Genomic DNA, 12,382 nt, shown 5'->3' with positions numbered 1-12,382 from the left:
TGTCATCTATCTGCACTACATCCACATCTTAATGGTGAAGGCGAAGGTGTGCTCCTGGCTTTGTCCAGTGCGACAATTAACCTGTGTTAGGAAAGTTCCTTTGGGTCTGATGGCTCAGAATGGTCAACTTCAGATGTATCAGATATATAACTGATTTGATTCCATTGCTGCCTTTTTTCATGCTCTGGGACAGTTGTATAACAGGCATTTCTGGATGTTAACCATTATTCAAAATAGAACTACATCTTTTTAGTGTTTCTTAAGAAAGTTTAAGCTGAAAACCAGGGAAAAAAATCTTGTTGGAGTTACACGGTAGAAGTTAATGAACACAGAATGTATAAATTCTGTCGTTTCGACACCATTCTTATCTTTGTGAGTCCATTTGGGATGCTGATATGTTGACTCCAGTTTCCAATCTCGGAAAGCAAAAAGAATGAAGTGAGGATTTTTCGTCTGCCGTCTCTGGGCTCTAAGGCTAACGAGAGAGGCACTCTGCGTAGTGCGGCTCCGGTGGTTGAAAGGGAGCTTTGGAAATGCTGGTACGACGCCTGGAATGAGATAACACTGACATCTTGACAGGGCTTGATTCTGTTTCGCCTGGAACTCGACTGAAACTCTGCAACCTGGGAGTTGTTAGCATTAGTACGTTTCGTTTTTTTATTTTCAGATGCGGGCAGAGTGCCATCTAAGCCCCGGCAATCATTAACTCAACACCCCAAACACTGAGGCTCAACTAAGTTAGACTTTACCGCCTCCTACTCAGTCTGCACGCCTCACCAAAGCTTCTTTTGATGCCATCGGAAGGGCGGGACTGGATGACGGTTGGAAAATACTTCTTTATTATGAAATATGATGAAGAATTAAGGACTGGATGCCTAATGAGGACACTCGTCGCTTCTGTTGGTTTAGAGTTTGTATTAAAATGCATTACGCATAGTGACATCACAGTAGCATGAAACCTGGGTGAATTACCTGCTGGGATTTTAGCATGTAGAAATTCACCTGGACACAGTACTTCTGTCATCTATAATACGCTATAGATACCTTCATAATACATTATAATGAACAGTGTATTAATAAATTATTACAGCATCTTCTATGGAAAGTCATAAGACATTATAGTGTTGATTATAATACCTCATAAGCTCCAATGAAGCTTTCGTCTATAATGCACTATGGATGCCTTCATAATGCATTATAAGAATTAAGGATGCTTTGTACTGCATTATGAAGGTGTCAATTGTGCATTATAGATGAGAGCTTCATAAAGCACTCACAATGCATAATACGCATTTGTAATGTATAATGTGTGGCTCGGCGATTCTGTGCTGTGATCGGAAGGTCGCTAGTTCAAGCCTGTCTTTGACAGAATAGTGACATGTTTGTTGGCCCTTGAGCAAGACTGTTGACCCTCAGCTCCATGGGCATCCCTGATGGTGGCTGCCCTTCGCTGCCAGTCTTGGTCTCACCTACATATGTGTCTGTGTGTCATGGAGAGTGAGATGAGGTAGGCAGGCAAAAAGAGAATTTCCCCACATGGGATCAATAGTGTCATTATTATAACATCTATGGCTTTTTATAAATATTTATAGCCATGTTTCTAACGGTGTATGAATGCATTTTAATATGTTATAAATGTGCTCATAGATTTTTGTAGACATGGCCTTCATAGAAAGTGTTGCCCGAGTGTCTTTGGAAAGGATTACAGTTTCTTGAAGTCGTGCATCACGCAGTTCAGCATCCGCTAAAGTGATGCCATCTGCGTCAGGATGACAAAGCACCTGCTGGGTGTGTGTTCGTGGCACGAGAGTGAGCACAGCACCAGCAGGGGTCTGGCTCGATGACAAAGACTCAAACATTTGGAATGAAACGTCCGGGATGCTGCATCGCCTGCACGCATGTTTGGTTTGCGGTCAAAAAAATCTTTTTTTTTTTTTTCCCCCCAATGTTGCTGGAGAATTTGCAAATGACATCTTTGTCATACTTTTACGATATTTAAGTCGTTTTAGACTCATCATTATCGGTTTTATTGTCTATGTATAGCTAAAGGTTGCACTTTGGGCTGATCATTACTCTGTTTAAAGAAAACTGCATGGCTGCAAAAGTTAATGGAGGTTTGACAGTGTTCGTGATGACCACACAGGCCTTTGGGCGATAACGTTCACCAGTGTTTGTATTATATAATTTATTTATTGCTGTAGCTATTTTTAGTTAGTGAAACTCTTCCTCTGAATGTTCTGTGAAAATGTTTCCCGGCCAGAATGCAGCAGTCTGTCAGTTTTTTTTTTTTTTTTTTCTTTTCTTTCTTATGAATCCTCTAAGGGGTGAACATGTTCCTCCATGAAATGTGTGGAATCTCCGACCGCACACGTCACTCGTCTTTGCATACTCTTGCCCGGATCGCTCCGAGTGTCGACCCTGTCAACGTGGGATCTTCTGACAAGTGCAGCGTCCGTGATAATCGCAGCTCTGCGGGCCGCGTTTGTCTTGAGTACCTGTCTGTCCCGCTGCCATTTCGCTATTTGCCTATCGCTGACCACTTCACACGCGACGGAGGCTGGCCCTGTCGGGCGGTTTGTTAGACTGGAGTGCAGAAGTGACCTTCAGTAACACCATTATCAGCGTGTGCATAGCCGCCGACACAGGATTTATCAAAACAACAACCTGTAGTCGTGATAGACGGACGACCCGGGTATGTCAGAATACTCCCATTCCCGCATAGTTCCTGAGTGAATCCTGTTTAACAGATTGGCTTTTTTTCGCCTACTCAAATTACGCTTCACTTTTCCCTTGTGTGTTGTATTGGGAACCAGAACTCGTTCAATCCTCATATAATCCAACGATGAACTTCCAAAGCCCACAGAACTTGCCTCTTCAGTTTGTATATGGGTAGCACAAGGACCACCCACTTGTTCCGTGATGCCGTTATACTCCATTGCTAATGTAATTTGGCTAGCTCCGTGATCTTACAGTAATAACTCGGTTGGGGTAGACGGTTCTCCCTAGCCTCACTTATGTGGTTGCTGTCGAGCAAGAACAGTGCCCAGAGGTTATCGTAAGTCCAAAACCTTGGCTTTGTGAAATGCCGTAGCCCTCATTCGATTTTACAAGAGGTGGAAAGTTGCCGTTGACACAGTGGCATTGATTTTGTGCTCTAGTCAGCTGGGAGGGTTTTGATCAATTGTGGGCGGTCCCCTGGGTCCAGGGAAGCCTCCGGTCCGATTTTTCGGTACCTGGCATTCCGTGTTTCCTCTTATGTGCCAAAGATACCCAGAGGAACAGGAGGGGGGAAAAAGGCTTGGGGTTTAAAATGGATTCCGAGTCTAGAGTTCCCATTTACATCTCACTTAAGAGAAACTCATTTATTCTCATTTTGTCTGCTAAAGCCAGGGACAGCAGAGTAAAACAATACATTAAAGAGGAAACCTCGCGCCCTGTAGTATAGCTGAGAGCCCGTGAACAGCTCTTTGTTTCATAATGTATTCCATTTAATTCTGTAATAAAGCAGGTTGGAGTAATTTGTCAATTTCTGGTTCGAGCTCAATTTGATGTTCGTCTCGTCGAAGCTGTGCAGATCTGGCATGCAGCTGCACGGGGGCTAAAATAGCCAGCTGTCTGCGGTAGAAAACATGCCGCCCACAACTATACCTGGGCTTGTTTTGCTTTTTCCACTAATGCAGTGAGGTACGCTGGGTAATATGTTTCTGCGATTGTCACACTAAAGGGACAGAAAAGGCAGCAATTTTAAACCGCCCTGAGTGGCTGTATTGACACCCAGCAGCACTCTTTACTGCGGGGAGCCGGCAGGGTAGTAATTTCAAACCAGCGGTGAAGCTGCATTCTGTAGCTCGACGCTTCTAGTACTCTATGATAGACCAATTAATAATTCTTTAAGGCTGGTTAACAGAAGGAGGCCATAACTTGACAATTCTTCTGATTTTGAACTTTGGAACAACTTCCTTGTCTAATTTACTTACTTGTTTTAGGCTTCTGCTTCAAAATAACTGCCTGAATCACCTTCTCTAGCTCCCATGATAAATCGGCTGAAGGTGTTTAGCTGATTTGCATCTTGAAATTGTAAAGTTATAGGGGTAATACAAACCTCTCACGGTAAGTTCAACTCCCAGGTTCAAATCGGCTTTGTTAGAACGGTCGCTTGTGTTCATTTACATGAGAATATATTCCTGAAACACTACAGGTGACAAAACACACTCATAACTGGGTTAAGCACTGTTGTCCTGGGGTAGGTGTATTAGTGCAGTAGAGTAATGCATTAGTATAGTAGAGTAAATGCATTGGTACAGTAAAGTAATATTCATGAATGCATGTTGGTATGTTTATGCTGATGTTGATGTTAATGCTGGGATATTGTTGCTGATGAAACAACACTAAAAAAAAAGCAAACTGAATACATAGAGAAAAATCAAAGACCTAGAGATGTAGGGAAAGTAGAAGAGATGCAGCTGGTAATGCGGAAGACACACAATATGCACATTTTGGATCGAGCTCTTCGAGATGAGAATAGCGTGTTTTGTAATGATGCAAGGGCTGGGGTGTGGCCTGACATTGAGGAGAGGTGGAAGCGTAGGAGGAAAAGATCTCAGATTTAGCTCTCGTCTTCTTATATGCACATTTTTGTGACGAGTTGGGCCAAGGTATTAAAGTTCCTCTTTAAAGATAAAGTATTGGTACCCAGGTGTTGCTGGTTTATCATGATTAATTTGACAGTTAAACTGTGAAGAGATATTGGTGTGGCCAGCAGGGGGAGCCCATCCTGGTGTCTATGAGGATCCCAATGGCCCAGTGCAGTGACAGGGACACTGTGGCCAACAGGGGGAGCCCATCCTGTGGTCTATGAGGATCCCAATGGCCCAGTGCAGTGACTGGGACACTCTGGCCAGCAGGGGGAGCCCTTCCTGTGGTCCGTGTGGATCCCATTGGCCCAGTGCAGTGACAGGGACAGTGTGGCCAGCAGGGGGAGCCCATCCTGTGGTCTATGCGGATCCCAATGGCCCAGTGCAGTGACAGGGACACTGTGGCCAACAGGGGGAGCCCATCCTGTGGTCTATGAGGATCCCAGTGCAGTGACAGGGACACTGTGGCCAGCAGGGGAGCCCATCCTGTGGTCTGTGTGGATCCCAGTGCAGTGACAGGGACACTGTGGCCAGCAGGGGAGCCCTTCCTGTGGTCCGTGTGGATCCCAATGGCTCGGTGCAGTGAACAGGGACACTGTGCTGTAAAATGGTGTCACCCTTCAGATAAGATGTAAAATTGCCGTCCTAACTGCGGTCAGAACATTTCAAACTGGATTTAAGGAAGCACTTCTTTACACAGCGTGTAGTCAGAGTATGGAATAGTCTTCCTGATAACGTAGTGCAAGCTGAATCCTTGGGTTCCTTTAAATCAGAGCTAGATAAGATTTTAACAACTCTGAGCTATTAGTTAAGTTCTCCCCAAGCGAGCTCGATGGGCCGAATGGCCTCCTCTCGTTTGTATAGTTCTTATGTTCTTATAAAAGAGCCCTGGGCGTCTTTCGAAAGGGTAGGGGTGGTGCCCCGTTGCCCTGGCTAAATTGCCCACTGTGGCCCCTTCAAATCTGGCCTCCTAATCATCCTCTTTATCTAACTGCTGAATTCTCTCCTGCCCCTTCACCACCTTACCTACTGTCTGGTGAGCGAAATGGTGCAGATCCAGGTAGGTGATGCACAGTGGTGGTGATAGAAACGGTGGTGATAGATGTGGCTTCCCATTGGTTGAGTTGTCTTGAAGAGTGCTATATAAATGTCACAATCATTCACTCATCCATTCATTATTCTGGGACCAATTTCTTTGTTCGGCATGCAGAGGTCTGTATGTCTGAAATGTCGGCAAGGTGCAGGAAGAGCTTGGGGTGTGGGGGCATCGGGAAGAAGAACCAAGCGAAGGACATGCTGGGGGCTGTATGGTCATTGTATTGAAAATGTTCCTCACATCTCGGCTGGCAATCCAAGATGGCCCCTTTGCCGAAGCAGCGACGGCACTAGGCTACATATCTGACACGTCTTCCTTCCGCACCCATAAATCTTGAGCTCAGGATGGCATTTACCGTTTTGCCGGGAAAACGGCCCCGTGTAGACAATCAATACTTCCCTAATCCTCCCAGAGGCATGGTGCCTCTGAAGTTAAGGTGTTGATTGCTGCCAAATCCAGAGCGATATGGATCTGCCTCAACTTGCCATGTATGCGTGTCAGCGTAGAGCTCTGAAAATAGTGTGATTTATTTTATAGGGGTGGGGGGGTAGGTCTGTGTGCTACTCTTTTCTCATAGATGTGGTGTATTGTCAGCTTCCATTAAAAACGCATCAGTGGCTCTGAACGGCTTTGATACGCTGACCTATTTGAGGATAAACAGCCGCCTGACATGCCGGCTGGCTACCTGCTCGCTCAACGGCTAATTCTGTATGCAAATGGCAGAGAATGTAGGGCAGGTGGAGCTGAACCCCATCGCGAGGGGAGTCAAAGCGAAATGAAAACAGGGCTTTGAGATGAGATTAAATCGTGGAAAGGAGTCAGCATCTTTTGCATGGACAGGATCCATGCGGCAACTTGCATCATTGTTTTGTTGTGAATCTTTAATCGATGATGAAATACATATCGACCATTTCCTGGAAACGTCACGGACTGTATTGGGACGGGAAGTAAAACATGTGAAAAGGAGTCAAGGTTTGGCCACGATCGTGCTAAAGACTTCACTGACCTGACCGTGAACATTGTCCAGCCACAAGTATGATCCAATTTTCGATAATCCATACTTTTATTTTTATTTTTTTGCAAGACAGTTGCACAGTGATCCGTGTCTTCGGCTCATGTTAGGGACTGAAGTGTGTTCCTTTTGTATCCCGTTAAGAGAAGGCTTTGATCCTGCAGAATTGCCAGACAGAAGAGGTTCTCCATTTCTCATGTAATTCCGATTCGGAAAAATGGAAGAATAATGATATGCCGGTAATCTAGCTGTGAGGTGAAAAGACTATCAAGTTTTGGAAATGCGAATCCCAGAGTGGGCTGTTGAATAAGGGAAGGGGGCATCGGTACAATGAGTGAATGAACTCTAATCATTCCTCTAATGTTGGCCAGTTAAGCGCATTGTGGCCTGTGACACTGGTCACACCTCCATTTAAGAATCTTTGAACCATGTGAAAGGGTAATCATGGGTAAATTATCCCGTCTTAACCATCATTAAGACATGTACGAGAAAGTGTGTGTTCATCAGAATTATCAGCGCTGGGTGTTGAATGGTGGACTATAACCTCCCCAGACGGAGATGGACCATCCATCCATCCATCCATCCATCCATCCATTATCCAAACCGCTTATCCTACTGGGTCGCGGGGGGTCCGGAGCTGATCCCGGAAGCTATGGGCACGAGGCGGGTAATGATGAACCCAGGATGGGTCACCAACCCTTTGCAGGGCACACACACCATTCATACTCATTTATAATAATAATAATAATAATAATAATAATAATAGTACCAGTAGTAGTAGTATTTTCATTCTTAGAGCTAATTCATCACATGTACTTAGAGTAATTGAAAGCATTCACACAGCTACATATTTCAATGAAGGTTAGGTTCCCTGCTCAGGAATGCAGTAGCCGGTCCCCTCCTGCGACCGACGTGTCCTCAGTCACCATGCTACCTGTTGCCCTTTGATTTAACAGCCTCCCTGGAGGATATAGAGCCACTGGTCTATGGGATGTTGTCTCTTAGGAGCCACGCTTTCCACAGCGAGGGTCGAGTGTTTGTGGATAGTGCCTGTTTGTGATTGGGGCGGTTTCTGCAGTCGATGTACTTGGAGTGGCTGCTTTTATTCGTTTTTACGTCTGTGGGGGTGGGTGGTACAGAAATGATGTGAATTTCCAGCACACATACTGTGCCGATGGCAGGGGTGTTGGACGGCCTCTCCAACCATCAGCCCTGCTGTGTCTTGGCGCTAGTGATGCCCTTCAAAGAGATGCAGCTCACCATGGTAACCTCTGTCGCCACGGACACGCTCTTGAAAGTAACTGGCTGCTAGCCATAAACTTGCTATCTCATTGCCTCATCACTCCATTATGCCACCCGGGGGACCCAAGACGACATTACCGTCACTGCTAAAGTCATTTGCCAACTGTACGATGTTCCCCGATACTAATTGATGGAGGCAATAGATTATCTGGTGCAGTTGCCATAGCAATCGTTCTCCAAACATCCGATTTATGTACTCAGTTTGATTTATCAAATTTTTATACCTCGCTCACATTCCCCATGGCTTTATTCTTAAAAGATTAGTAGGTGGAGAATTAGACTGGAATCTGAGGGCGAATTGGTTTTACGTGGAAATACAGCGAATTCGATCTTTCTCCTGTGGGTGGGAAATACTTTGGAGATGGGGGACAAAAATACTGATATCCATGGGGTGAAATCTCGGCAGCTGAGAGCACTTTTTAGATGTTTCCTTGAGCTGCAGCTACAGCCACTGTTACTTATGCTATCACCTCCATGGTGTTTAACCCCCCCCCACCCCCCACCCCCGCTAACATCTCCACCACTGAGGTACTGCATACCCCCTGTGTTCTTTACACGTGCAAAGAATTGTCATTGGTCAGTGCATTTTTATATTCTCCTTCGATTTTGGCCAGTTGTATTGACCGTTTCCTGCAGAGGTCATATGCCTTGGTTGACCTGTCAGTCATCGTGTTGCATATGATCACATACGGGATGTTAATCAAAAATGCCCTGTTATAAGCTTTTCCGTAAGGGTGCAAAAACTGAATATCAATCATTTGCCGTACAGACTTAGCTAATGATCGGGTTAATCGGGACTCCCCGGAGGTGTGCCACATGTGATTTACCCGCTGAAGTACGGTATTTTCACTTTCTTCTGATATTTACTGCCGAGTTTCCTTCAGTGAAACAATTCTCATCTTCCAGTTCACTAAACCGATTTCTCAAAGTGCTTAGAAGACTGAGCTCCAGTCTTCATTAATCAAAAGCATTAGAGCGACTGGGCTTCATGTGCCAGTGTGTGTGTGTGTGTGTGTGGGGGGGGGGTGGGGGGGGGCGGATTAGGTTCATATTACATTGTAGGGAACCAAATGTCCCCCACAATGTAATAAAAACCTGTTTTTTGACATCCCCACCAAGATCTATGAATGCAATCAAAAAAGTAAAAATGCCAAAAGTCTTGTATTTTGTTTGGTTACTTATGGTTAAGGTTATGGCTGGGTAGGGATTAAGGTCATCTTTTTGAGATTAGAGTTTTCCCAGTAGAAATGAATGAAGAGTCCCCACAGAGATAATTACAAACGTGTGTGTGTGGGGGTAGAATTTCTGTGTGTGAGTTTGTACGCGAGCAGCCGGTCTTATATATGATTGTCTGTGTGTTCATATGTATAGAATACAGTGGATTTTTGGGTGTGCATGTGAGTGCAGACAGAACAGAGATGTCAACTGATTCCATTTCGCAATAAGCAGAATTCTCAGGGGAGGTTATTGTTTGATTTGCTCATCTTTCTCTCAAATGCCATATTTAAGCCTGTCAATCTCGATTATCTCTTTCCAGCAAGATGAGGCCTTGGTGTCTCCAATTTAAATGGGGAAAAAAAGAGATGAAAATGTGATTCTTCTAGAGGTAGATCAGCAGTAGCATTTGCTACAGAGACACTACAATTTAGTCGATCTCAAGCCTGGTTCCCATAAATGCACGACTCGATGCTTAAATGATTAAACAAATTATAGCAAGCTAGCCATGCTAACAGATTCTCATCTGGCCCCCAAATCCTTAATTACTGTCATTTTTATTACTGCTACTGGGTCATGGGTGGACTTGGATGAGCATAAACTCTGAGCCAAATGTAGTGTGGGACCCTGTGAGTGTCTACAATAACCACGCAGCCTGCTGAGGTATTAAGACCAAAGTACCAGGTGGTCAGAAGAATCATTGTTTGAAGGGACTCGACTGAGAGTCTGGCATTCTATTTTCCATTGTGAAAAGTACATGCACCTGTGTCTTTGTCTCCTAGCAACGGGGTCGGAATCGACGCACCGTTGACGCTCTTGGTAGGTGTTTCGCGCTTTAGCTCTGGCCAGAAGCCGCTTTCATAAGTGATGAGGAGAAAGTGCATTCAGCTTCAGGGAATGAGTGTGATGTATCATGGTGGAGTTGGTGCAGAAGCTTTGGAGAGAGAACCAGTGCAGAGTGCACACAGATGGAGGTCGGAAGCCTCCTCCCTTAATCACAGCTACTTTCTGCTTTGTTCATGACATCGGCCCTTCCCTGAATGTCAGAATCAGAAACGTCACATCACATTGCAGCCCCGATCAAAGCTGTCCTGTTTCTCTAATTCCTTTTAACGAAAATCTCCCTCAAAGGATTTTTCATCTTAAGTTTCTGTTTTTTCGTCTCAGCGAATTCTTTTAATTAAAAGAGCAAATCTTTATTTATTAGATGACACCCCTGAGCAGAGACCCGTCATTTGATTATTTTAATTGAGCGGTAATCAATTTCTTCACAATGGCATCGGATTTTGGAGTATTAACGTGGAATCGGTGGGTGCGCGATTGAAAGGTGATTAGTGTGCTCCGGAGCTTGGAGTCAGATGAAAAGGATCACAATCATGCTTTCAAAACACAAAAATAAAAGACCACATCGGCATGAGACAGCAGGCTCTGTACAGGTGGTGTACACCAAAGCGAGCAGGTCTTGAATAAATGGATATAACAAAATGTAAAAGAAATGAGATACTCGGTTCTAAATATTCTTCGAAAAGCGTGGTTTGAAACTTTGGGTTTCACTTTTAGCCATGAACTACAGAACCTTATTAACATTAAGGATGCAGCAATTTATCAATCACAGCAAAATTACCTGCGAATAATTTAATGTAAACTGATACATCATTTCAAAAACAGCCTGAATTATATCTGTCCAGTTATATTTTTAAAACAAGTTTGAAGACATACTCAAATTATACAACCTAATTGTTTGGCATCGGATTTTGGAGTATTAACGTGGAATCGGTGGGTGCGCGATTGAAAGGTGATTAGTGTGCTCCGGAGCTTGGAGTCAGATGAAAAGGATCACAATCATGCTTTCAAAACACAAAAATAAAAGACCGCATCGGCATGAGACAGCAGGCTCTGTACAGGTGGTGTACACCAAAGCGAGCAGGTCTTTAATAAATGGATATAACAAAATGTAAAAGAAATGAGATACTCGGTTCTAAATATTCTTCGAAAAGCGTGGTTTGAAACTTTGGGTTTCACTTTTAGCCATGAACTACAGAACCTTATTAACATTAAGGATGCAGCAATTTATCAATCACAGCAAAATTACCTGCGAATAATTTAATGTAAACTGATACATCATTTCAAAAACAGCCTGAATTATATCTGTCCAGTTATATTTTTAAAACAAGTTTGAAGACATACTCAAATTATACAACCTAATTGTTTAAACTGTCAAATTTTCCTTTGGGGTAATTAATGGGTTTTTGTTAATAAACAAAAGTATTTAATCAAGTCCAGGGCAAGAGTTACGGAAATGACAAAACTAACACTTAATGAAAGTGAATACGAAAGTTCAAACAAGGAGAACTAATGAATGCAAGCGTGTCCAACGATCCAGGTTTTGTATAAAGAGTAAGTCTAACCCACTTCCTTGACGTTGCAGCTATTCAGTTCACCCACCACCTCCCCTCTCCCACCTTCGGCTCCCCGTCCTGGTCTGGGGTTTGGCTCCTTCACCTCCTGCCTGGTCGCCCAGCCAGATCTGTCTACTTCAGAGTCGAAGGAGCCGACGACCAAGAGACGGGCTTCACTGTTCACATGCTCATTTAAATTGTTTCATCAAATAAACACTCGTGTCGAAACTATCTATTGAGGTCTCCTTGGTTGAAATGTGATTAAAGTTAAAATAGTAGTGCATTATAACTTTAAAATTAACGCTGTGTGTTGCATCACTTATTAGAGGTACAAGCTGAATGTTTTATGTGAGTTCCGGAACCCAGTAACAGCCTTAACGATAGAGCAGGGTTCTTCAACTCTGGACCTCGATTCCAAATCCAGGCCGTGTTTTCAGTTCTCCCAGGTAGTTGTTTAATAATGACTGATTCTGATTGGTCAGAGGCTTCACACCTGACTGACAGGTAAAGAAAGGCTGGAAAACAAGCAGTGCTCGGACCTCGAGGACCGTGAGTTGAATAACCCTGCGATAGAGAGTAACCAAACTTTCGTAATCTAAGGAAGGTATGGGGATATGTCACAGAGCAGCATAGGCCGCTGACGAGGCCTTCTACATCCCTGTCGATTCAGGCCTGCAGCTCTGATGTACTTGCCGTCATTCGGAGACGGGATGGAAAGCTCCGA

The 12,382-nt window shown here is 44.2% G+C and overlaps 1 long non-coding RNA gene across 2 annotated transcripts in view; it reads left to right on the top strand.

Annotated features, from left to right (window-relative positions):
* The window catches only part of LOC111841011 (uncharacterized), a 47,854-nt gene extending 35,982 nt beyond the window's left edge, over positions 1 to 11,872 (top strand). For both annotated transcript variants that reach the window (XR_011984544.1, XR_002837576.2), the window contains one exon: positions 11,688 to 11,872. This is a non-coding gene — a long non-coding RNA (uncharacterized lncRNA). The remainder of the gene's footprint in view (positions 1 to 11,687) is intronic.
* Positions 11,873 to 12,382: the final 510 nt, after the last annotated feature.

This window comes from Paramormyrops kingsleyae, chromosome 21 (assembly GCF_048594095.1).
Source record: "Paramormyrops kingsleyae isolate MSU_618 chromosome 21, PKINGS_0.4, whole genome shotgun sequence".
Taxonomy (NCBI): Eukaryota; Metazoa; Chordata; class Actinopteri; order Osteoglossiformes; family Mormyridae; genus Paramormyrops; species Paramormyrops kingsleyae.
This window is presented reverse-complemented; position numbering and strand designations above follow the sequence as displayed.